Raw genomic sequence first — 27057 nt, 5'->3', positions numbered from 1 at the left:
ATTTTTGGCAGAAAATTACTAGACTTAAGCTACACCACATTTACTCCTCACTCGTACTAGACTTAGGTTAGGTACACCGGGGTAGGCGTATTTTAGAAGCACCAGTTGAGTACTTTTAGCCACTATTTTATCACTGTATGTATTTTATGCATTTTATGTATTCTATGTTTATGGCTTAGAAACCATATCATGCTTTTACACTACTATTTTATAATACTATTCGTATTATATTCATTGTACTTCTTAACCAACATTTTTATTGTAGCAGTGCATTTCTTATGCTTGAAAAATAAGACAGTTCAATAAATACTTTTATTAAAAACGCCAGTCTCTCTATTTCTGAGCAACTCTGGTGAAACAAAGCATGCACATCTGACTGAGTGAAATAGCCGTCTATCGTTTCCGCGACTCTAGAGATGCGTTTAATTCTGGGGAAACAAAGTTGTCATGTTATATGGTTGTCAGAAACTAATCCGCTCTTGTATTCGAGAAAGTTTCTAGTGACCTCTGAGCTAGCTGGCACTCACAATTAAGTCTAATATATTCGGCAGAGACCTAGTCGGCTTAAGTCCTACGTCTAAGCTGCAGGATATATTATTCCAATGCGCAGAGCCTATTGGGAATATAGGAACTACACTACATGGCGCCCAACGTTTGGTAAGGCGATAATTTAACGCTAGATACTAGATTAACTTAGTCGTGCTTTTCACACAGACCCCTTTTCTCCCGTAAAAACTCCAAAAGACGTCTGGAGTGGGTGAAAGGATAATATCCGCCAAAACTGAGTAGGACGAAAAATCCTATGTACTAGTTTTTGGTTTGTACAACGTTGAAGGATACAGTGTTCCAAAATATTTTGCACCTAATCTTTGTTTCCTTGAAACTTGTTCTGCAAACTCTTCAAACAGTAAAAATAATGGTTACTGATGAAGAATTAGCAGCAGCAGCAGTACAAGCAGATTTAGATGACAGAAATAGGCTACAGAATGACCCGGATGCTATAATCATCCCGGTAAACGTAAGAAAATCTATAACTTGCAGACTCATAAATAATGGAGTATCACCTAGAGGTGGTAAAGTAACATTTGTTATAGAGGCTCATGAATATCGGCAGACAGAGGTATTCTATTCATGGATTAATTTTCCTCCAGCAGATGGTGGAACACGCGAGTTTCACTACTACAAAGTAGAGGAACCTCCCGAGGAATACGTTCCTTACGAGGATGTTGAAATTCCATTAACTTACCAAGAGCATCAGCTCTGGTTTAAAGGCGCCCTAAAACATTACATTACCAGGCTCGGTCCACTAGTTAGACCAGGAGCAACATGGCCGGTACTAGCCAGCTATACACCACATTCAGACATTGAAAGGATGTCAGATACAGAATTGTTAGCCCAGCTAAAACAGTTAATTAAAATACATAGACAATTGGTTCAATATGCGGACATTAACAGTCCAACCAGCTGTAAGAATTCCACAGCACACCCCTCACCAGGGGAACACAAACAAAATCACACCACAGACTATACAGTCAGTCATTGGTAAACTACCAGCAAAACGAGAACAAATTCCGTTCTGGTTAGCACAAAAAATTACTCAAATAGAGGCAGTATTTCCTGATAGTACTCCTCATGAGAAACACAGGATTCTGATAGTACTCCTCATGAGAAACACAGGATTCTGACAATCTGTTTACCTATGGGGATTGCACCACACGTAGAGGATTGTGACACTTGAGGCACAATCTTTGCTTCAATGTACATTAAAACACATGGTGTTCCGTCCATGGCGTTAATACCAGACGTTCTAAGACAGATTCAAAATGAATACGGTCCAGAATCGGCTGTAAATCTAGGTATGAAATTACTGAAAGATTTCAAGCAGGTCTATACTGTTAGCCAACATTAAAGGTGAAGCAGCATCAGTGGCAATCCGCCAGAAACTAAAAGAAACAGATATTACTGAGCAACCATATGAGCTTGCCAGAATTATTGAAAATTCTATGAAGAACTAGGTAGAGATAGTTTGGGTGGAAACCACTAAAACCACAACTAACAGAGAATACTGAAAAAACTTTTATTAAAAATAACCTCACTACTCCTAAAAAGAACAAACAGTTCCTAGAGAGAAGCATTTCCAGTCCAGAGGAAGATCTCCCCAACGAGAGGTAGATCTCCCCAACTGGAGCCCTCTGAAAAGAGGTAAAACCTCAGAAATAGGGATACTTTGAGAAAACCTGATAGATATCAAGATAATTATACACATTCCTCTCGTACCTCTCAGACTTCACCACCGAAATCAGAAAGAAGAGGACGGTCAGAACAGAAAGAAGAACGCATGAAGTCCAAAGACGAACAGCACGTTCCAAAAAATAAGAAAACTCAATTCACCAGGAAGAAGGTAGCAAGTGTAGAGATCAGACATGCCGAGGATTCTGAGGACACAACGGGGAATGGGCTTAGACAATGCTAGACAGCGCAGCAGAAGTAACCATAGTTCGCAAGATCCTGAAGGATCATCTGGAGACAGTGGACTTGAATGAATGCATTCAAGTTGAAACTGCCGACACCAGGGTGTTAGTATACCCCACAAGTTATATGAAGTAACACTCCGGATGGAGGGGGACATAACTAGAAAAATAAAATCTCTCTTTTGGGACAAGCTTTCCAAGGGTTATGACATACTTCTAGCTGAAAGAGACTGGCCACCTACAGTTGTTAGGGAGTGCCCACACGGCGAAGAGATAATTATGCCAGCCGTCTCAAATCAAATTCCAATTCATAAAAAATATACATATGCCAGGAAATGGGCAGTAGCTCAGGCTCCAGCATTATATAAAAATCATGTAGGATGGGATGAGGATTCTCCTCACCACAAAATCCAGTTAAAAAAATCAACCTACTGCTCAGAGGCAGTATCCAGTCAAGCAAGAAGCTAAAAAACAAATATGCACAATCCTTTGTTTCCTGTCTCCAAGCCAGACAATTCAAATCGTCTAGTTTTGGATTACAGACACCTAAACTCTTGTTGCAAAACTTTTGCAGTACAAAATTCACATAGTGCAGCACTGATAAATAACATTGTGCGCAAAAAATATAAAACCACATTAGACATTTTAAATGGGTTTTTCTGTCAAAACATTGAATAGTCCAGGGTTATTTTCAGCCAGAGTAACGGAGTTACTACAAATGTACGATGATGAGGCATTATCTTATGTCGATGACATATCTTACAGATGACGACTTGGACGTGCACTTGAAAAGAGTGAACACCATAATACTTGGGTTCGCATCTGAAGGGTACAAATTCAATTTTAAGAAATCACGAATTGCCCACCTCAACGTCCTATTCTTAGGGTATGAGTTGTCAAGTGAAGGCAAAAGCCTGGCAGCAAACTTTCTTGAGAAATGTGCGCTGCTCCAACCTCCAAAAAAGCTGAACAACGTAGTCAATTCTAGGTTTCCTTAATTTTGGAAGAACTTATGTTCTGAATTACGCAGAAAGGGTTACACCTCTCTACGAACTAATCAAACCTGATTTCAAACCAACAAATTGGACTCAAACATACAGAAATTTTGCGTTCAGTACAAACAGACATGTTATCAAAAACACAATTACAGACACGCGAAAACGTGCGCAATCTTGTGATCCGAATCATCCCAGGGAGAAGCGGATTCACATACCTGACCTTTAACCCCTTCAGTGCTAATGACAAGGGTAACTCGTCATGGAGTTTCCATTGATTTCAATGGAAAGTCAATGGGAAGAGGTGGATGTACCTTAGCATCCAAGTGGTTAATGAAGGTGAAAAGGTACCAATTGCATACAAATCACACTTGTACACACAAGCTGAAATGAAATTCACTTCAACGGCAAAAATTCTGACAGCGGTTCAAACTGCAGTAGCAAAAGAGAGCTCTCGCGCAGGGTAAACTCATAATGATCGTTACACCTGTACTTGCCTTAGAGGCAGTGACGAAAGCGAGCATTCCAAATGCTAAAGCTTTACATCCAAGATGGATACAATGGGTTAATTCTCTTGCTGCAGCAGACGTTGAATACGTGTTTGACCCCAACTTAAAAACTCAAGAATTCCTACAATACTAGTACGAATGTCCCATGCCAACCGAGATTCTGCCTCTAGAACATTACGGATGTATAATCTATACAGAAGGATCAGCGCAGCCCGCAGTTGGGGGTAAAAAAGCCTATAGTGCTACGTGCGCGATCCTTAAAGGTTGTTGGCGCGAAGGTAAATTTAGACCTATGGTCAGTAAAACTCAATCACTCGGAGACTGTACAGCTCAGCGAGCTGAACTACAGGCTTTCAAGATGGCGCTTGAGAATACAGATTGCGAATTCCCCACACTAATAGTGTGCGATTCGTATTTCTGCGTCCAGTCTTACAATGAATATTTACAGAACTGGGTTCAAAACGGGTTCAAAGATGCAAAAGGTGGCACAATTAAGCATAAACGCTTTGGGAACAAGTAGTTCTTTTGCAGAAAGAACTACAAAAAACTCATGTGATTCATACACTGAGTCATCAACGTGATGGCGTTCACGTTGCAGGGAATTCATTGGCTGATGTAGTCGCAAAGGCAGCTGTGCAAACGGCTTCCGTAGCTACAATAACTCGTTCGAAAAGAGTAATAGACGGTGAAACGTTACTAGCAGTAAAAGCCTCAATGGAAGGCAGCTATGCAGCGTTCCCTCTAAACTATCCACTCACAAATACATACATAATTGATGCAAACTCCGTTCCTTTTGGTCAAATCCCTGGAGTGGGGGACAGAGTAATTCCAAACAGGAATCGGAGAGCTGCTTTGGTACACGAAGCACATATGGGAGAGGGTCTGAGACATCAAGGGATCTTAAAATCTCTAATAGAATTAGAAAAGATGTACTGGTGGCCGGGACTGGGAGTTGTGTACAATTTCTCAATTTATTGCCCTAACTGCATCAGAAATCGCAGCAGCGAAAGTCACCAGATACCGGACTACAGAAAAGCCAGCCCAGTTCAGATACCATTGCTAAACAGCATTAGACTATCTACACGCAAACGTTATATTGAACGGATGCTGTCCCACAACTAATAGGGCAAGATTTATTTGGATGTGGCCCCAGCACTCGGCTGACGCCAGAACTATTATAAAGGATTTGCGAGTCTTTATCGGCACAAAAGCAATTGGCACGCTACATTCTGACCAGGGTCCTGCGTTTAGCTCTCGAGCTTACAAGGAGGCCATGGCTAGCTTGGGTGTCGCATTGCGGTATTCTAGTCCCTTCCATCCTGAGGGTAATGCGGCAGTGGAAAGAAAAAACCGTGACATAAAGCAATCCATAATAGCTAAGGTTCAGGTGATGGGCGGGTCAAACATCTAATAAGTGTCCAATGTAGTCTTAACAATCTTCCAAGAAATTCTCTGGGTGGAGTCACTCCGTATGAACTAATGCTTGGTACTAGAATGATAATCGAAGACCTCGATTGTCAGACTTCAGTGGTGGAACAAAAACCCTTTGATGTCAAAGATCGTTTGACTGTTTTACAGGACTTAAATGAAACAAGAAGAAGTCTGAGTAATACAATACAGAAGCAAACGCCCACTGAAGAAAAACCACCTGTCCCAGCAAGGCCTGTCTGGATTCCAAAGATTGGGGATCTGGTCAGGGAGAAAATCGCGGTAAAGAAGGAATTTGGGCCTTCTTACAGAAAAGCAGTACCTGTCTTGGCCATCCACGGAACAAGATCCGTTTTACTACCGGCCTTTGCTGGTAAAAGGGAGAACAGAGTTGTATCCATCGACCTGGTCAAACAACAACATGTGGCCGATAATAAGTAGTGGGCCCAGTGGACTCCTGAGAAGTAGCAGACGACCAAATCTTGCTACAATCCAAGAGGTTCAAACTGAAAGACTTATCACTTTTGATAAACCTACAGTAAGAAAAGAAGGACTATGCAAAAATGCCATGGAACTTGTACCTCTGGAAACCCAAATAACAGTTCGTCAAGACACGCCTGTCTACAATGATGGATTGGGTGTATTTTTCCTCCTGCTCTGGCTCGTACTAGTGTTAAGCTTGGGAAGGATGATTGATTGAAAATACAGTACTATGGACACAGCAAGTAAGAAAATCAACTTGGTCCTGAAACCTTACGAATCATCTCATCGTGAAAGAAGAGGCCTGTCAGCAGTGAACATCACAGCCGTTCCTATACCTGGGGGAACAGAACTGATTATGACATCTATGGTCCGGTGGAATTATTGAAGATTTCACATCAGTTTAAGGTTTCTTTGAGTGACTTTGTCGCACCCAGTACATTTTCTGATGATTGGGACTTTGAGACTGTTAACAACATGATGAAAGATTTAGAAATATCAGCTACATTTACAGAACATGACTACTTAGAAGGGTCATCAGATTATGAACAAATGTATTGTTTTAATCATTATGGTCACCATTATTTGCATAAATTTGTAAGCCCTAGAAAGGTGTTTCATTACAATCAATGGGAACATTGTCCTACTCCGATGAAAGGCAGCTATAAAACATTTCAAGAAAAGTTTTCGTACTTCTCAGGGTTTAATGTTACCAATCCAGAAATGTTTTATTTAAAAACATCTAAATAAGACAGGAATGAAAACAATGTTAACCAATACTAAACAAATTTATTCTGCAAACTTTTATGCTCAATTGTCTGCATTAGGTTTTAACTTTTGGAAAGACAACATTGAGACGAAAACCGTCTGGGGCACTAAAGATTGGCAGGTACAAGGTATAGAAGCCTTATTTAGAGCCTGCATCATCCCAGAACAAATTATGTTTTTAAATGACACTGTTCAACAGACGTCTTGTCTTGGCCTGGCTAAGATTAAAGATTTAAACAAACCATCTGTACCTACACCCACAAGTGACATTAATAGCACTTCAGATGAGGCGGAAGACGCACCCTATATCATTAAACAGAACAGAACTAATCATGATTGGAAAAAATGGTTAATCTGGCAAACAGACACTAATAACTGTCAAGATAGATTCCTGAACAAGAAACAAGGGTTCACGGTGAATAGGCCAGATCCAAGATATTCCCAGAGACAACATCCAGGGATAGTAACCACTTACAGTGTAGGAAACATGTGCCTTGAGTGGCTTCAGAAATCTACACTTCCAGAAATTAAACAAACACTTATCTTTACTTAAAGAAAGCAATGATTTGCGAGATTTCTTAAAAAGGCCTCGCAAACCACGGCAAAAACGTTTCATACACGCCGGAATATACGCGGCATACAACGAAATATGGAAAGTGACGCAAATGGAAACTGCAGAAAGAATACGAGAAATTTATCCTATCAATTTAGAAAAAAGCCTCTCTGTAGTGGACAATAGGTTAACGACTCTGTCCTCCAGGATTTATTCTTTGGACAGCATCGTGTCATCTGCCATTGACATCATAGAACAAGACTTGTTAATGTTACAACATGGCCAGTCTCAATTACGTTCTATCATGCTGCTAGGCTGGATGTTGCAAAATCTGCATTCAGGCTATGTGCCATGGCATTTAATCAATAACACGTCATTGTTTGCTGTATTTAACCTTACAGATAAACAAATCTCTTTGGCACAAAGAGGAACAGACTATACGGTGCTGAGCATTGAAAAACTCGAAAGATTAAAATTAACAGTTTCTGAGAAACCGGTCATTGAATGGATAATTCATGGCCCCATTACGATACCAGCGACGTCTTTCCTATTTCAGTATTGTCTGGAGCATATACCAGTGGGCCTGTATGAAAGGTTTGGAAAAGAATACCTTAAGTCGACCTGGGTTTTACCATACACACACAAATGTGGGAATGGGGGGGACATGAAGTATTCCTTAGTGGTAAGAATTGTAAAAACTCACTAAGTGGTACACTTTTGTGCCAGGGTATTAATTTGCACGGAGCCTGCGACGGTTCTGCAAATAACCTCTACTGCCACCAGCACGGTTCACCCTCCACAGCGATAGTACCGATTTTCAGGCAGCTATCCAATGGCAGCTACGTTATGCTCAATGATCATAGCTGTTGTGGCATGTTGGCAGGAAAAAGTTATCTCGTAACTGTATCCTCCACGGTCACTTGTTGTATGCAAGTATTGTATCCAAACAGTGAGACAGGAAGGGAGACGGCTTTATGGCCTTCACTGAATATCTCTTCTATATGAATTGATATTTTAAGCAGAATGAAAGCCATTCTTTTACAAAAAATGTGCCACTGACCTCGTCTAGGGAAACGTATGATCTGCAAGTAGCAAGGTCTTCTGCAGAGATACATGCATTATTATCAAGAAACTGCCCAGTACACTTCGCAGGAATGTTAAGTCAAATCTTAAACATGTCTGATACCAGCGGCATCGCACATGTATTTAAGACGATTTTTTCGGTACTGTTAACACCATTTGAAGCAGTCCTCGGCATTTTTGCAAATTTCGTGCACTCTGTTCGGCGGCCTGCCTCTCATCTTGGGACAAGTAGCAGGAATTCTATTTTTATTCCTTCTGCTCCGATATGGCAAGTCCGGTCACCAGCAACACCGAAATTACCATGGGACAATGCCTCCTTGCCATGAGGTATCGTGAGAGAATTTCACAGATTCTTGGCTTGGCTCATTTAAGAGATCTGAACACAACCTGGTTTCTATAGTTTAGACCAATCTGGCAAGATTGAATCTTACCTGTTCTTCCATGCCTGCTTTGCGGACAGGAATGCGTGTTGGACATTTGTCTTACACTTCCATCAGTACTGCCATCGGATGTTGACGCTTTGCTAGGTCCAGTAACGGCTCATGCATCGTGTTGCCCCCAACAGCTGCCTATTCTGATGACGGCAATCATTGAGGTCTCACCGGCAAGTCTAACTGAGGGTGAGATACGAGAAACTACAGGCGTACAGGTACCATTTACTACGGACATTGCTAATGCATCAAACGCTGACGGCGATGATCCACACTTCGGCACTTTTGATCGGCTAACTGAAGTGGTTCCAATTTCACCTACTACGGTAGACTGTTTCTTTGCGAGCCTAGATGATGCGATGTTTTCTCCTGACACTGCTGAGAATAACTTTTGATTATTTCACACAGCGTTCCCTGAACTCTGCAATTCGGCCTTCATTTTTCAAAACAAACTACTAATTTGAACTTTTTCCAAAATAGAACTTTTGGCACAGAGTAATCTGCTTAAAGTAGAACTATTCTTAGAGAACAAGATTTCGTGATTGAACTTCCTAAATGACAATATTTGGCTTCAACCTCGAAAACAAACACAGTTAAAAACTTATGCTATGGGACAGATTTCAGGTATCAATTGATAAATGTACTTTCGTTTCATTTAATGAGAGAATATAGGCTCATGATTTATGCTTGATTTCAGATGACGCCTATAACTTTTGCATACAGTATACACTCATTTCATGTGAACAAGCCTATTCAAATGCACTTTGTATTTTGGGGTGGGATTGTTAACACTTTGCTTTAGATATGTTCAGTGCTTAGGTACTATTGAACTTAATAATCGTGGAGTGGGTGTTATGTAGGAATCTAGGACCCTAGTGTAATTTTCCCGATTCATGCCCATATATAGGTATATTTCACCCAATCCTTATATAGGCATAGGAATCATTACCTTATTTAGTCTTAGCCTATGCAGCCCAAATACAGCATGGCTACTTCCACTAAACTCCGAGAATCCACAACGATTTCTTGGAAAACCCCGCCTTCAGCAATCAGGTACTTACCCCTGCTTGAATATTAATTTATCCAAGAACTCCTGGAGTTTTCAAGGAACTGAGGCACTAGTAACGATATGTCCAATCTTACGTCAAACTCGGCACCTTCAACGTATAAATTTGCCTACATTTGCCCAGTCAAACACACGGTGGTTTAGGAGCAGATCGACTAACTACTTGCCCGACGCTCTGCTTCTGCAAGTGCCGAAGGAAGCCGACCCTCCAACTGACGCACTGAGAAGACGCTGTCTTTTCTCTTGCCGAGAAATCCAGCTCCGGTGTTTCCAGGCTGTCCTTGCGGGTTGCTGGGAGATCGAGTCCTGAGAGAGAGATACAAGACCTCTATCATTCTAAAACCAAGGTACGGAGCTGATTAGACCCTTAGAGAATTCTTGGAACAGATTCTTGGCAGAAAATTACTAGACTTAAGCTACACCACACTTACTCCTCACTCGTACTAGACTTAAGTTAGGTACACCGGGGTAGGCGTATTTTAGAAGCACCAGTTGAGTACTTTTAGCCACTGTTTTATCACTGTATGTATTTTATGCATTGTATGTATTCTATGTTTATAGCTTAGAAACCATATCATGCTTTTACAGTACTATTTTATAATACTATTCGTATTATATGCATTGTACTTCTTAACCAGCATTTCAATTGTAGCAGTGCATTTCTTATGCTTAAGAAATAAGACTGTTCAATAAATACTTTTATTGAAAACGCCCGTCTCTCTATTTCTGAGCAACTCTGGTGAAACGAAGCATGCACATCTGACTGAGTGAAATAGCCGTCTATTGTTTCCGGGACTCTAGAGATACGTTTCATTCTGGGGAAACAAAGTTGTCATGTTATATGGTTGTCAGAGACTAATCCCTTCTTGTACTTTCGAGAAAGTTTCTAGTGAACTCTGAGCTAGCTGGCACTCACAATTAAGTCTAATATATTCGGCAGAGACCTAGTCGACTTAAGCCCTAAGTCTAAGCTGCAGGATATATTATTCCAATGCGCAGAGCCTATTGGGAATATAGGAACTACACTACAGAAGGACCTTCAGGACTGGAACGACCGCTCCATTGTAGAACAAGCATTTGCAATGCAATAGGTTTCGCATTTACAGAAGTTTGAGCTATCGACATTGTAAATGACAATGCCTTTTATTGTTGTTTTCATTTTTAAAACATAAATGAAAGGCATTGTCATTTATAATGCCAATAGCTTAGTAGTTATTCCACTCTTCCTCTGCTGAATGTGCATCAGCAGCATGTTTTGAAGCATGGAAGGTTTTGTGGTATTCGTATTTTGCAGTGCACGAAACCTGGAGTAGTTTTGAGTGCACTACATTTTAAGTCTAACACGGCACACCCTCACTGTTTCTCGCAGAAAAATTAGACCACTTCAGCACCTTCTGGATGTTGGAAGCCACATTGGACTGAAATGTTTCTCACCTGATTATAGTGTGCATTTTAAAAGGTCTGTGACCAGAGCATTTTCCTAAAGAGTCCCATTCTAAAAACCTTTGCGCGCGCCCTTCCGCTCCAAAGGTCTTTCATGCCACTCAAATAACAATGTCTTCCATGGACTTTGTGGCTGAGGGCATGTTCCACCATAAAAAATGCAAGGGCAACAAAGAGGTCAGGAACACTCGCTGCTTGACTCGTTTTTAGGTCTCGTGGCGTTTACAGCGCAAAGCGCTGTCTCGCCAGAGACCTATTGTTTTGGACTCAGCTTTCCAGGAGACAAGAGATTGCCACGCGCATCCAAAAATCAGATCGGAGCGGGCCACGCGAGCGAACGTGCACGCTGTGGCCATCTCCTGTGAAGCTCCAACACACACACACACAGCCACACCTTCCCCTGCACGCATGAGCACACACAGAGACACACACACGAGCGCACATACATGCACGCACACATACAGACACCCCCCCGCCGTCGCACACACACACACACACACACACAAGCGCACCAAGACCCCCCCCCCAGCCGCACCCCCTCCAACTAAGCCCCACTCACTGTCACTCCGGACTTTCTCAGTCTCCTCTGCGGGGTGCGCTCCATGCGGGGCTCCCTCAGCTCACGGAGACCCGGACTGCCCCGGACTGCTGCGCACTCCATCCCCGCCCATGTCCCAGGGAAGGTGGCAGCATGCATGCTCAGTGCGCGTAAGCGTGTGTGCACGAGCAGCTTTTGTGCCGCGCACTTTCAGTTTCCCTTCACTGGCCCTGGGCTGCTCCCGAAGTCGGATCCCTCATTCCTAGGAGGCATTCCTTGTTCTGTGTTTCTTGTGGGCGAGGGCCCGGGGGAGAGATACCGCTAACTTTTTTTAATGAAACCGGTCTTGTGATAGAAATTTGGGTTCAACGTGTGAATGTTTAAAGACAACAATAATAATACAAGTATGTAGTGTTGTGTGCGGCAGAATGCGGGTTGTGAAGCATGATTGAAAACTTCCAGTACATATGAAATGACCATCGGTCAATCAATCCCTGGCTTTCTAGCAGGTGCTTGCAGCCGATTGGCTGAACCCGTTTCACACTGGAGCACCTGATGCTTCAAATCCGCCTGTCATTAAGGCCCTGCTGAGAAGAGAGCAGTAGACTCTGGCCCTGCCCCGAACCTTCCCCTTCGGTGCCGTATCTACTGGAAGTTTTCTATCACATGACGGGTTTCGTTAAAAAAAAAAACATACTTGAAAACAGTTACTGCAAAAGGCCAAACCATAGGCCGACTACATGAGCCCTGTTCGAGTCAGCCAGAATTCTAGTTTCCTTTGCACTTAAAAAAAAAATTAGAAAAGAAGAGCGGCATGTTTAAAGAGGATGGGAAGGAGCCCCTCCCTGCCAGCACTACTCGGAGTGTGACGGGGTGTCAGGGAGCAAAGCCCGCTGCCAAGCAGTGCCATCTGCAGCCGCACAAGATTGTCTCCGGGAAAGAAACACATCTGCCTCTGCGTACCCTCTGTGCCGCCCATCTGAAGCAGGTAAGCTAGGGGGCGGGACCCCGGGGGGAGATGGCATGTTGGGTAAGAAGGCAACGCGGCACAATGTCACATCCTGCTGTGCCAAGAAGCAGATTAAATTACCCTTATTAGCTACCGTTTTTTTAATGGCTGTCGGTGCCTAAGTAGGCAGACACTTGCAGTCTCACCCTCACCTCTGCCATCTTGTCTTGCAACAGCATGGCCTGCTAATAAACAACTTACCCTCAAGGTTACCACAAACAGATGGTGGTAAAGAGGGCTAGTAGCTATGCCTCCCCCCGACGACCCCAAAAGAATCATAGCCACAAGGTCCGTAAAAAGGTATGGTGAGCAGACCAGCTAGCTAGGAAGCATGAGTGCATTCTGAAGTTCATATGTTTGGTCAGAAGGACAGCAAATGAGTCCTAAAATTGATAACCTTCGGCTAATAGGACTGACTAGTTGTCAGTAATGTGCCAAGAGGCAAATAGTTAGTTGTCAGCATGCGCTATAATACATAGTTATAAATACAGCACCAGTCGCTTTAAAGGTAAACATGACACGAGGTATGCGGTGCAGCTCAGGCACAGATTACAAGCTGCACAAGAGCTGCATACACTATACTACAATTATGAAAAATATTATTTCACTGGAGGCAAAATTGACAGCCAGTGATGAGTGTGAGGGGGGGGGCGTCTGTGAGGCAGGAGGCACAGGCCAAGTAAAAGCTACACCAGGTAATCTGAGTGTAGTGAAGTGGGAACATCGGAACCAAAGTAATTAGAGAATGCAGCGGCGAAAGCACAACAAGCATTGGCATAGCCAATAGATGTCGCCTTTGGGACCTTATAAGTGTTTAGTTATCCAGCACAATATCCTTGGTGCAACGACATCAACCATTCCGTGGTTAAACACTTATAAGGTCCCAAAGTCGAGACCTATGGGCTATGGCAATGCTTTTTTTTTTTTTTTTGCTGATGGAAGGATGTCTGTCCCCATACACTGGCTCGTAAGGGTTGCGCAGCACTCCTCAAACACAGCGGTGAAGACGCAGGCGCCGCACTGGGCACGAGCCGCAGGACACGCCGATCTGCACGCTCTTGGCGTGCCTACAACGTGCACATCACGTTCTTTCACTTTCCCTCACTTTCCCTCCCCCCGCGGGAGATTTCGTTTGCTGACTCGCTGTTTTGTCACGCATCACGCTGCAGGAAGCGGGTCTCTGCAGGATAATATTTCTGAAACTATAAAAACACCCAGCGGCTCTAATGGGATTGTATCGTAAATGTCACGCTGTGGTCTCTGCATTCCTTTGGTAACGTCACCGTGAGTGGCAGTGTTGGATTCTCACTTCCGCCACCGCCAGCTGCTGCAGGGGGACCGAGGGACCACTCTTGGCGTGTTGGGTTTGCGGAAAAGGCTGCTTTATTGAAAGAAAGCGAAGCCCAGAAACACTGCAACCCAGCCTTAAGAGTCGCCGGCACCGCATGCAGTAAATAACCCTGAACAAGGTTCTAACAGTAACCTCAAACCATTTGCCCCTGACTCTCTGCTGACGCGCGGCGGCGCTGAAAATGGCCAAACTAAAATCAGGGTGCTGCTAGCGTGCGCTGCCTGGATGGTGGTGCCTCTGATCTGTGTGCGCGGAAGGGAGGGGGCGGCTCCTGTGCTGAGTGCACACTGACAGCTCTCACTCCCCGCAGACTCAGTAATTGCCATCAGATGCTGCTTTGTTTTGCAAAACTGCAGGCTGCAGAGTGCTGGCTGATTCCTGCCGCGGCGCTAACCACATCATGTGACATTAACTTCCATCTCTTTACCGACGGTAAATCAAGGGAGCTTGAGCTTTGCTGGGTGCTACGGTTACCGTAAAACAGATCACTGGCAGTATCGCTGCCTCTTGAAAGAAACTCTGTACCTTTCACGCTCCCCACTGACCTCTGCTGTGCTCTTCAGCCCTTAAGCGTGAATTCTAGAAAGACCAATTTAGCTATCTATTGTTTCAAATTGAGGAAGTCGAGGACTATTTAGCTTGGTGAAAATAATCGGAGTGTTCGCATACAAAAGACACAGAAGCACATTCAATTTTGCAGTCCCCCGAAACCCCAGGTCATTGACCTCTTCTGCTTCTTACTGCTGCCAATGCCCCTCCCCATAGCGTCATTGGCAGTGTTCATCAAGACTCACCACTGCCCAATTAAAATTATCGGGACCCCGGGACCTGCCCTCTCAGATAAAAGTTGTGCGTTAACTGGCTGCCGGTGTGGCTAGCAGTGCTGCGCCTGGCGCTATTACCTCACATCCTGCCCAACACTGTGCAAGTGCCGTAAACAGAGCTCTAACGGCCCCCGCCACCTCTCCCAAAGGTGCTGTGCCACTTACTGTGTGATCTGAGGCATTGGGGTGTCTCCGTTCTACTATGGTTGAGATGGGGCCACAGATGTCAAGTCAGCAGAGAAGGCATTTAACATCCTGATGATTTCGTTGGCAGCTGAAGAGATGTGTGCCGGGCCTCTCACATCCGGTTTGAGAGAATCGGCCCAGGTGCACGTGGGACAGAGAGGCCCTGCACTCCAGACGGCACAACAGGATATGTTTGTCCGTGGTGCTGCCACTTACTTACAACCACAATGTCTGAGTCCTGAACAGCACGGGCCGGGCCGAGACACGCACAGCACTCCTGTGACAGTCTAAAGGCAGGTCAGTTGCCTGGCACCATCCGGGCACAGGGTCAGGTGAGTGCACCAATAAATGAATTTAATTCCTCAAATAGCAAAATATGAAAGTGGTTTACTGCTATCAAACTGAATTGGTACTAATTCACTTCTCAACTGGGTGACAGGCGGCTTCCATATTGAAGCATGATCTGGGCCCATGTCATAGAGAGGTGACCAGTTGCTATGGAAACCGGCCGGGGTCCGGCGAAGTTATTTTGTGGGTTTCGGTTTTCAGTAACATGGAGCTTTATCCCGGTCCAGCAAGCACTCTGCGCTGTACTCCTCTGAAGTGCATCAGCCCTGTGATTTAGACACAGGCTCGCCTTCACTCTTATCAGCGCTCTCAGCCCAGTGCAAATGACTTGCGACAAAACGTTTTTTGGGTGACATGTTTTATTTTTACAAGTTTACATAGCGTCACGTCAATCCAAAGCACTAGTTACATTACATAGGCCCAGCTTCACATTTTTCCCCCAACATTAAATTAAATTGGAAAGAAACCTCGACTGCAAACAGTGACAGGCTGAAAAACTACCTGATCAGGGGGGAAAGTAAAGAGGCACAATTTAACAGAGACTTTAATTCTCCAATCTGTAGGTCAAGCAAGCACAACCAATCTCTTAAAGAACCCTTCTGGTTCTTACAAAGCACACAACTCTATAGATGCAATGCTTCTGGGATATGGTGTCTGACCTAGCAGTCCTGAGTAACAAAATCATCAAAGCAACATGCCAGCATCTACTGTTCTGGAGGCTTGACTCGCGCTCAGTGATGACAGCTGGTGCAGCAGGCACCATTAGCTTGAGGGACAGTCCGGCCCCCAAAGAGTCACATTCAAGCCTGCCTGAGGTATATCTGGCTACTAGTGACTGCTCCCTGTACCAAAGATCTAGCCATTTGAAACAGTTTAAAGTCTCAGCAATATAGTGAGTAATTCTGTATTCATTACTGTAAAAATCCCGTTAGAAATGCAAAATCCGTTAGTGGCCTTCCATTACAGGGAATTTACAGCATTTTCTAGGTCAAACGCTTTTAAGACAATTGCTCAGCCCCTTCTGAAATCATTAAAAAAAAATCTGATAATTTGCCATATAATCGGCCATTCAGTATTTGGACTGTAAGTGCATGTCGTTTTCCGATTGAATATCCACTACTAGCGATGTACTAAGATGTGTCTATGCTCAAAGTTGTACACTTCAGGACCACGTGTTCAAGAGTCTCAAGTTGTCTTACACACATTAAGTCTTGCTTTGCTCTGGGGGAAGCCTTAGAATTGGTTGTCAATGCCTGCAAAACAAGCATTTCCAATGCAATAGGTCTCGGATTTGCGAGAGTTGGAGCTATTGGCATTGTAAATGACAATGCCTTTTAGTCACTTGTTCTGACAACGCGCAAGCGGTGCATATGATCGCACTTTGTATGAAGAGACTGCCAGCCTTGCTTCTCATAAGCAAGGACTATAAGTATAAAGTGCTTGTTTATGCACAGCTTGTATATTTTCAAACGCATAAATAAAAGGCATTGTCATTTACAATGCCAATAGCTCAAACTCTCGCAAATGCGAGACCTATTGCATTGCAAATGCTTGTCTTAAAGGGTGTTTTAGACATGTAGCAGGTTTGCTTTAGTAGGTCTTTTCTCTTGGTAACATGCATGCTTTCTTGTGCCTTAAAGCAATGTGGAAAGGTTATGTTGTCATCAGGATCTTCCAGCAGGGGGCGTGGCTTAAGCGCCAACGAGCATGGTCGCCTGAGTCCCGAGCTCCGGGCCGATCTCGGCGAGTTATCCTGACAGACCCCCTCCCCAGCGGTGCCGCCGACCTGCTGTGGTCCCTGAAGATCCGGGGGTGACTCGCTCCTGCTGTGAGCCGGGGGAGTGTCGCGATCGCCTTGATCCCGGCGGCCGCCGGGAGACTAGAGCTCCGACGGATGGCCATCTTACCGTGGGCCTGCAACCAGCCCGGATCCCCGGCCTCGATTTCGGAGGGCCCGCCGAGGGGGCTGACCCATCGCGGCGGAGTGGGAGTCGGCGCGACCGGAAGGCTGACCCGGCTGTGGAGGACACCGCGGACTTCTCGCGCAGGCCGCCGAGGGCCTGAGGCGGTGCCTGGCGGGTTTACACGGACGGAGGCCCAGATCCGAGTGGGGCGAAGGCGGCGCTAAGCCCAGCTGGTGGCGTGTCTCCTGCTGCGGAGTGCACTGCGGGCATGGCTGTTGCGACGGAGCAGGTACTGTGTGGAGCAGTGCTGGCCTGAGGTCACGCGACAGGCGCTCTGGGGCAGAGACTTCCAAATCTGGAGCGGCGTCGGCCGGACGCCAGACGCAGGAGTGGGTGCCTGTCACGGCTCGCGGCGTTGTCGCGGCCGGCCATCCCGCTGACACACACGGGAGGCCGGGATACTCACTTCCGGCGGAAGTCGAGTACCCGGTCTAGCCCCTGGGAAGCGAGGCACAGAAGCACTTCCGGGGGAAAACGCATATACTGCGCTTTTCCCGCCGGCTGAACGCTTCGGATTCCGGATTCTGGCTTAACCTGAGACCTACATGCCTGGAGAGAGCCGCGCTGTAGTGCAACATTGTTTCCCCGGCATTCTCGGAGAGCCGCGCTGAATTGCAACTTTGTGTCCGCGGCATTCTCGGAGAGCCGCGCTGAATTGCAACTTTGTGTCAGCGGCATTCTCGGAGAGCCGCGCTGCAGTGCTACTTTGTTTCCTTCTGCTTCTGGGAGACAAGCCGCGCTGAAGCGCTTCCTTGTCTTAGACAGCGCCTTTCCAGGAGCGCTGGTGTACTTCTTCACCTGGGAGTTCCAGGAAAGCCCTTGGTTGTTTTCATGACCCTTGGAGCGCAGGAGCGCCCTAAGGGTGTACATTGAACCACAATTGTGTTTTGGGGGTTTTGTCTTTGTTTTTTCCCACCGCGCAGGGGCGCTATAAGGGAATACCTCAGCCTGTAGACCCTGTCCCCTTACCAGGAATGCCACAAGCTGGGTGGTTGATTCCCATTTCCAGTTACCCGCGCAGGAGCGCTTTCCTTTTTGTTTTAGCTTGGGTGAACGCGCAGGAGCGCTTTCTTTAGTTTGTACTTGGCGATAACGCGCAGGAGCGCCTTCCTTAGTTTGTACTTGGCGACAACGCGCAGGAGCGCCTTCCTCGCTATTCACAACCGGAGCTGCACTCATCAAGGAACCTTCGTTTCGGGAGCCTTGGTAAGTCCTCATGGGGTACCTGGTCCTGTGTGTGTAAGTGGGGTGGTTCCTTTCGGGTCTGCTTCACTTTCTGATCTTTCTTATTCTGGTTTCCAGTGACACCGGGACGCCCCACCAGCTCCACGCCATCCTTAACCCTACACCCTGGCTCCCATCCCTGCGTCCATCTCATCCCTGCTGGGTTTTGTCGTCCACGAGGGTTAGGTGGGTACAGGGACGGGTGCTCTTGTCGTCTCTGCGGAATCGCGCCACAAGCAAAGGTGAGTCTTGTGGGGCAAACCTGACAGAATCCGAAGCCCACGTAAACCATTCCGCCCAGACGACATGAGTGATCAGGAGGTCACCCTGCAAGACATCGCAGTCATGCTGGCTGCCATGCAAACAGAGAACCTCGCCCTCCGCCAGGACATAACGGCCCTACAGGGTCAAATGGCAGCCGGGGTCTCTAGTCCTTGGGGTTCTACTCCCAGCCCCAGAGCCAGACAAGACGGCCTGTTGAGACAACCCACGTTCACCTTTGGGGGTCCTTCCACCACCACGAACCAAGACACAGCTATCCAGGTCGTCACTCCCCACCCGGTGCAGTTGGCCCCACCCGAACGTTTCTACGGAGATAGCACTAAGTACGGAATATTCATCCATCAATGCCAACTACATTTCATGGCTAGAATTGCGGCCTTTCCCGACGATGCTTCCAAGGTCGCCTACATACTATCACATGGGCGGAGATGCGGCTCAGTGGTCCATCTCCTTGGTAGAGAACGACGATCCCATGCTTAACCACCTGCCTACGTTTAAGGAAACTATGCGGCGTATGTTCGCTCGCCATACCTTCGTGCAGGCTGCGGACAACGAGTTGCTCGGCCTCAAGCAAGGCAACCAGGACTTGCTCCATTACATCACCATGTTCAACCGGCTGGTCATCGAGGCCCACTGGCCAGAGGACAAGAAAGTATCTGTGTTCTATCGGGGGTTACGGGATGACCTAAAGGACCTCATCTCGCAGTATCCCGATCCGCCCGAAGCTATAGGCCCTTTCATTGACATGGTGGTGAAAATGAACTTCCGCCTACAGGAAAGAAAGACCGACAGGGGAAAAGGGAACGACAACCGTCTCTTGCCCATCGGAGACAAGGGCGTCGAGAAAGCCAAAGAAGCTCCTGCTCCCCAGGGAGAAGCGTCCGAACCCATGCAGATCGGAGGCGTCAGAGGACCCCTGACCAGTCAAGAACGGGAAAAAAGGAGGAAGCAGAACCAGTGCCTGTATTGTGGCAAAAGCGGCCACTTCGTACGGGAATGCCCTGCTAAGCCCTCAAGACCACGAGGCAGAAGGCCGTTCGTGTTACCCATCAGCAAGGGAGACAAGATGGGAAACGAGGAAACCCAGTAGACACAGGGGTCCGTCTTCTGGGTTCTTCATCATGCACATCTGCGATCCCGGTGGTATACGACGGTAGTCATCACGTCGGCATGGACGTGTCCTTACGGAATCTGGCGGGCAGAACCTGGGTGGTGACCGCCATGTTGGATTCCGGGGCGACAGGCTGCTTCATCGATACAGCGTTTTCCCGCGCATTGGGTATCGACACTGTGACGAAGGCCCAACCTGAACCCGTCAAGGCCGTTGACGGAACGGACCTTACTTCCGGCCCCATCAGACACCGAACAGAAACCTTGACCATGGTCTTCTCAAACAACCACACCGAGTCCATATGTTTCGACGTCATCGATGCCCCTCAGTTCAAGGTGATCCTGGGTTTGCCTTGGTTGGTGAAGCACAATCCCCGCATCGATTGGGTGACCAGAACCGTCCATCTTGAATCAGAGTACTGTAATAGCACCTGTAACGCAGAAATCGACCTGACAGGTCCTCGGGTCATACAGGCACACTCGTTACCTGTAGTAGGGATGGGAATGGTTTCCCAAGGAACCATACCGAAAGAATACCAGGACCTAGCGGGGGTATTCGATAAGAAGGGAGCCAACACTTTGCCACCCCATCGATCCTTTGACTGCCGCATAGACCTGATTCCCGGCTCCACGTTGCCATGCAGCAGGATCTACTCGCTCACAGAAAAAGAGAACATCCACCTCCGCTCCTATCTGGACGAATACCTGGACAATGGCTTCATACGTCACTCCAGGTCTCCGGTTTCCTCTCCTCTTTTCTTCGTGTCGAAGAAGGAAGGGGATTTGAGGACCTGCATCGACTTTCGTGCGATGAATACCATCACGATTAAAAACCGGTACCCGCTACCGTTGATAACCAACCTCTTGGACCAGGTCAAAAACGCCACCATTTACACCAAACTGGACCTTCGGGGGGCTTACCATCTTGTCAGGGTCCGGAAGGGCGACGAATGGAAGACCGCCTTCCGGACGAAGTTCGGCCTCTTCGAATACCAGGTCATGCCGTTCGGACTCTGCAACGCCCCCGCCGCATTCCAGTTTTTCATAGACGAGGTGTTGAGGGACTACATCGACGTCTTTTGTATCGTCTACATCGACGACATCCTGATTTATTCACAAACCAACGAAGAGCACGTCCATCATGTACGTTCAGTCCTACAGCAACTGGAGAAACACCGTCTATACGTGAAGTTAGAAAAAAGCCTGTTTCACGTCACATCGGTTGAGTTCCTGGGGCACATCATCACACCGGCAGGCATTCAAATGGACAACAAAAAAGTGGAAGCCATCCTGTCTTGGCCTACACCTGAGTCGGTGAAGGGCGTCCAACGGTTCCTCGGCTTTTCCAACTATTATCGACGTTTTATCACGGGCTTCTCTGAGATGGTGGCTCCCATTACGCGCTTGCTGCGCAAGGGAGTACGTTTTGATTGGGACCAAAAAGCTGACAACGCCTTCCAGGAACTAAAGAGACGGTTTACCATGGCCCCGGTTCTGGTGCACCCTGATACCGAGCAGCCTTTCATCGTAGAGGCTGATGCTTCCAAGGACGCCATAGGCGGTGTGCTCTCACAACGGAACTGCGAGACGGGCCGACTACATCCCGTGGCCTTTTACTCTAAGAAACTCCAACCCGCCGAGCGCAACTACACCGTGTCTGACCGGGAACTGCTAGCCATCAAGACCGCATTCGAGGAATGGCGACACTTCCTGAAGGATCGAAACATAAAGTGACCATCTATACAGACCACAGAAACCTGCAGTTTCTACGATCAGCACGTGCCCTCACAGCCCGACAGCTCAGATGGACCCTATTCTTCAATGAGTACGACTTCATGATTACATTCCGGCCCGGGAAAGACAACGCCAAAGCAGATGCACTATCGCGACTGGCTGAAACGGAAGAAAACGCCGAAGACCATGTGCCTGGCCTGATCATACCGGAGAAGCATTTCCAGGGCATCATCGCTCCTGTTCGTTCCAGTGGCCAGGCAGAACCAGACACGACACGGTCCGATCCCGTTGTCTCGGAAGGGGACGAAGAAGGAGGGACACGAAACCAAACGCATCTAACCGGGATACCCGAACAAACAAAGGCCCTATACTTGTGTCACAATCATGTACTCTCCGGCCATCCCGGTTACCACAAAACGCTCGACCTTGTGCGGAGGCAGTATTGGTGGCCCACGATGGTGACGGATACAAAGGCACACGTGACGAACTGCGCAGTTTGCCTGCTTGGCAAGAACAGATCCGAACCATCGGTTGGTCGTTTACAGCCCATTCCTGTGCCTCCTTCTCCCTGGCATACCATCTCCATGGACTTCGTGGTTGAGCTCCCACTCACCAAATCAGGACACACCACGGTTCTCACGATCGTGGACCACCTCACCAAGATGGCACATTTCGTTCCCTTGACGAAACTTCCCACGGCGGCCGAGCTGGCCTTGATATTCGTACAAGAGGTGGTTCGTCTCCATGGCATTCCTTCCGTGGTCATAACGGATAGGGGATCGCAGTTTGTGTCCCATTTTTGGAAGGAGGCATGCAGGATACTCGAGATGGACGTACGTCTCTCCTCCGCGTACCACCCCCAGACCGACGGGCAGGCCGAAAGAACAAACCACACCATGGAACAGTACCTCCGTTGTCTACTGCTGACAGTCGAGAAGGAATGGTCCGAAGTGCTATGGATGGCAGAGTATGCGTACAACAACAGCAAGCATTCGGCCATCGGCATGTCCCCTTTCTTCTGCCTCCATGGACGCCATCCTCGCACGTCGGCATGGGAAGAGCCTCAGGACAGCCTCCTACCCACCGTGCGTTCTTACCATGGAACCCTGCGCGACCTGTGGCAAAAGGCACGGTTCGAGTTGGCCAAAGCAAAAGACACCTACAAGGAGCGGGCAGACGCCCATCGACAACGAGAACCCGCGTATCGCGAAGGCGATAGCGTATGGCTGTCTATTCGGCACCTGAATGTGCATGGGCCCAAAAAACTGCTGCCACGTTATGTGGGCCCCTTTCCTGTGGAGAAGGTAATCAACCCGGTGGCCATGAAGCTGTCCCTGCCTTCGCACATGAAAATCCATCTGGTCTTCCACGTCTCCCTGCTGCGGGCAGTTCAGTCTGGCGGTTCTCTTCCGTCGCCCCCTTCACCGGTGGTGGTGGAGGGCCATGAGGAATATGAAGTCAGGGCTATCTTGGGGTCCCGTCGTACCAGGGGCAAGCTGTTCTACCTTGTGGACTGGAAGGGGTACGGTCCCGATGAACGATCCTGGGAGCCCTTGTCCCATGAACGCCATGCTCCTGTTCTGGTCCGTGCTTTTCACCTACGTCATCCCCTGTGTCCTCGCCCAGTCTCTCTTTTCTGACTTCGGGGGGGGGGCTTTGGAGGGGTTCTGTTCTGGGGGTGGGTACTGTCACGGCTCGCGGCGTTGCCGCGGCCGGCCATCCCGCTGACACACACGGGAGGCCGGGATACTCACTTCCGGCGGAAGTCGAGTACCCGGTCTAGCCCCTGGGAAGCGAGGCACAGAAGCACTTCCGGGGGAAAACGCATATACTGCGCTTTTCCCGCCGGCTGAACGCTTCGGATTCCGGATTCTGGCTTAACCTGAGACCTACATGCCTGGAGAGAGCCGCGCTGTAGTGCAACATTGTTTCCCCGGCATTCTCGGAGAGCCGCGCTGAATTGCAACTTTGTGTCCGCGGCATTCTCGGAGAGCCGCGCTGAATTGCAACTTTGTGTCAGCGGCATTCTCGGAGAGCCGCGCTGCAGTGCTACTTTGTTTCCTTCTGCTTCTGGGAGACAAGCCGCGCTGAAGCGCTTCCTTGTCTTAGACAGCGCCTTTCCAGGAGCGCTGGTGTACTTCTTCACCTGGGAGTTCCAGGAAAGCCCTTGGTTGTTTTCATGACCCTTGGAGCGCAGGAGCGCCCTAAGGGTGTACATTGAACCACAATTGTGTTTTGGGGGTTTTGTCTTTGTTTTTTCCCACCGCGCAGGAGCGCTATAAGGGAATACCTCAGCCTGTAGACCCTGTCCCCTTACCAGGAATGCCACAAGCTGGGTGGTTGATTCCCATTTCCAGTTACCCGCGCAGGAGCGCTTTCCTTTTTGTTTTAGCTTGGGTGAACGCGCAGGAGCGCTTTCTTTAGTTTGTACTTGGCGATAACGCGCAGGAGCGCCTTCCTTAGTTTGTACTTGGCGACAACGCGCAGGAGCGCCTTCCTCGCTATTCACAACCGGAGCTGCACTCATCAAGGAACCTTCGTTTCGGGAGCCTTGGTAAGTCCTCATGGGGTACCTGGTCCTGTGTGTGTAAGTGGGGTGGTTCCTTTCGGGTCTGCTTCACTTTCTGATCTTTCTTACTCTGGTTTCCAGTGACACCGGGACGCCCCACCAGCTCCACGCCATCCTTAACCCTACACCCTGGCTCCCATCCCTGCGTCCATCTCATCCCTACTGGGTTTTGTCGTCCACGAGGGTTAGGTGGGTACAGGGACGGGTGCTCTTGTCGTCTCTGCGGAATCGCGCCACAAGCAAAGGTGAGTCTTGTGGGGCAAACCTGACAGTGCCCGGCCCCTGAGGGCCTGATTGTTCGTCTGGAGGACTGGGAGCTGGGAAACTACCAGGGGCCCACTAGCGCCTTGAGGGGGCCGTGCTGGCACTCTAGTGGTGGCGTATTGGAACCTGCGTCATGGGCCCCGGACTGCGGGCGACCTCCGGCCTACTTCGGCGTGCCTGATCTTTCTGGCGCAGGTCTCTGCCCTTGGCCCCGGATGTGCGCTGGTGGGGGCACGGAGATACGTTTGTGCTCCCCTGGTTTGGGACCTGCTTTCTGGACCTTACGGTCGTCCGTTGGGGGCCTGGCATGTCGTGGCGTACCCTGCATGGCTAGCGGTCCGTGTTAGCGAACAGGGAGTCGGAGAGTGGACCTACACTGTACCCAAGACTTGACCAGTAGCTCTCGCCCTATACCACGCACAGACCAGCTAGGTGGAGGTGCGTCCTGCGACGCTGTTGACACTACGGGACGGACCTCTGGTGCTTGCCGCAACTGCGTGCTCTGGTGGTGCGTCATGGGGAAGCCGCGGAAGGGCGCTGGTACGACCTCGACGGACCAGGCTGAGGACCTCCCTGATGCGCACGACCATCGATCGCCGGATAGCCAGAGCCCAGGTCTTCAACAACAACAGATGGACCAGATCCTCAAGGCCATAGGGGACACGAGAGAGGCGCTGCTTCAGGATATTGCGCTGGTTTCGACAAACCTCGGCCTATTGAAAGCGGATCACGACAAGCTTGCCGACCGCGTCAAATCCACGGAGCTGGTGCTTGAGACACTCGAACCAGCCCAGAAAGCGACGGACGCTACGCTGGATAATCTGGTGCGTAGGGTGCAGCAACTGGAGAGGAGAGCGGCTGATGCAGAAGGGCGCAACAGACGCAACAACATCAGAGTGGTGGGTTTGCCCGAAAACGTCGAGGGGGATGACATGGTCTCTTATCTTGAACGTTGGCTACGAGATGTGGTGGTACCTGAGGGCCTGACGAGCTTCTATACTCTGGAGAGAGCCCATAGGGTCCCGGCCCGACCTCTGGCCCCGGGCCGTCCTCCTCGGCCTGTCATAGCCCGCCTGCTGCACTTCAGGGATCGAGACATCATCCTGCGGCAAGCTAGATCAAATGGTCCGTACAAGGTGGACGATGCGTCTGTGTCCCTCTTTCCGGACTACTCACAAGAGGTCCAGCGCAACCGCTTCTCCTTCGTTGCTGTCAAGCGAGCTCTCCGAGACGAGGGAGTCCAGTATTCTTTGCTGTTCCCGGCACGCTTGAAGGTGCTGTTGGACGGAGTGGCGACGTTCTGTGACACGCCGGATGACGCCTGGCAATGGCTGGAACGCTACCGTGCGGGCAAGGATGGTACGGGAACGTGGACGGAGGCTACTGAGGGCCGACCACAGCCGCGACGGAGCAGGCGCAATCGGAAGCGAGGACTGAGCCGGCGATCCCCACCGGCATCGCAGACGGAACTGGAGAGACAGGCCGCCTTGCAGGCGGTGTCGCTTATTTCTGGAGCGGCGGCTGAGGGCCCTGTGATGGACTCGGGCTCCCGATTGGGCTCCGATGAAACGGGTCTGGGAGGCTCGGATGGGGGTTCGGAGAAGGAATCTGGGGATTTACCTCAGGTTACCCCTCAGACGGCCGAGGGACTGTTGGACGAGTGACTGCCAGGCGGCTGTGCAATGAACAGTAAGGAGGGGTGTTTGGCCTATGGAGATGACTATGACAGTGTTACTTGAGATCCTTTCGGAAGGGGTGTTGGGTGGGGCTACTCTCCCTGTTTTTCCGGGGTATTGATGGTGCTGCCGGGGCCCCATGGCACTATGACCTTGATTGGGCGGGGGCGCTGCCTGGGCGGTGGGGGGAGAAGTTCTTTCTCACTCGGGATCGGCCCATCACGGTGTGGTGGGTCTCTGGCTGTCCAGCCGGAGGTGCTGCGCTATCCCCTCTATCTCACATACTCTGTGAGTCTCTGGTGCTTTCCAGAGTTTCCCTCACCTGTGGGGGCAGGAATTTGGATGGGTAACAACTGTTTGATGCCTGTTCTGGGGGTGGGTGGGTTGGGGGAGAGTTGGGGGTGTTTGATGTTGCAGGGGTCTGTCAGTGTGCCACTAGGGTTGTTGAGGTTCTGTTACAGCTATAGATTTACCAATGGCGGCTAAGTTGGAACTGAAATGTGTTACATGGAATGTGCGGGGGCTCAACTCCATGAGTAAGAGGTATAAGGTGCATGCATATCTAGTGCGTAGGGGGGTCCAGATAGCCTTTCTGCAGGAAACGCATTTGACTCTGGCGGAGGGGCGAGCGCTGCAGCGGCGTTGGAGGGGGCAACTTTACTATACTACCTACTCCGCTCAAGCTAGGGGGGCGTTGATTTGGGTTCGGGCGGGCGTCCCCTTCCAGCCCATAACGACGGAGATTGACTCG

At 48.7% G+C, this 27057-nt stretch overlaps 1 protein-coding gene across 3 annotated transcripts in view; it reads right to left on the bottom strand.

Annotated features, from left to right (window-relative positions):
- Positions 1 to 27057, bottom strand: part of EPC1 (enhancer of polycomb 1) — a 1518836-nt gene that overhangs the window by 1424490 nt on the left and 67289 nt on the right. The gene's annotated exons all lie outside the window — the stretch shown is intronic.

The sequence above is a fragment of the Lissotriton helveticus genome, chromosome 10 (assembly GCF_964261635.1).
Source record: "Lissotriton helveticus chromosome 10, aLisHel1.1, whole genome shotgun sequence".
Taxonomy (NCBI): domain Eukaryota; kingdom Metazoa; phylum Chordata; class Amphibia; order Caudata; family Salamandridae; genus Lissotriton; species Lissotriton helveticus.
Note: the sequence above shows the minus strand (reverse complement) of the source record. Positions and strands in the feature narration are given on the sequence as shown.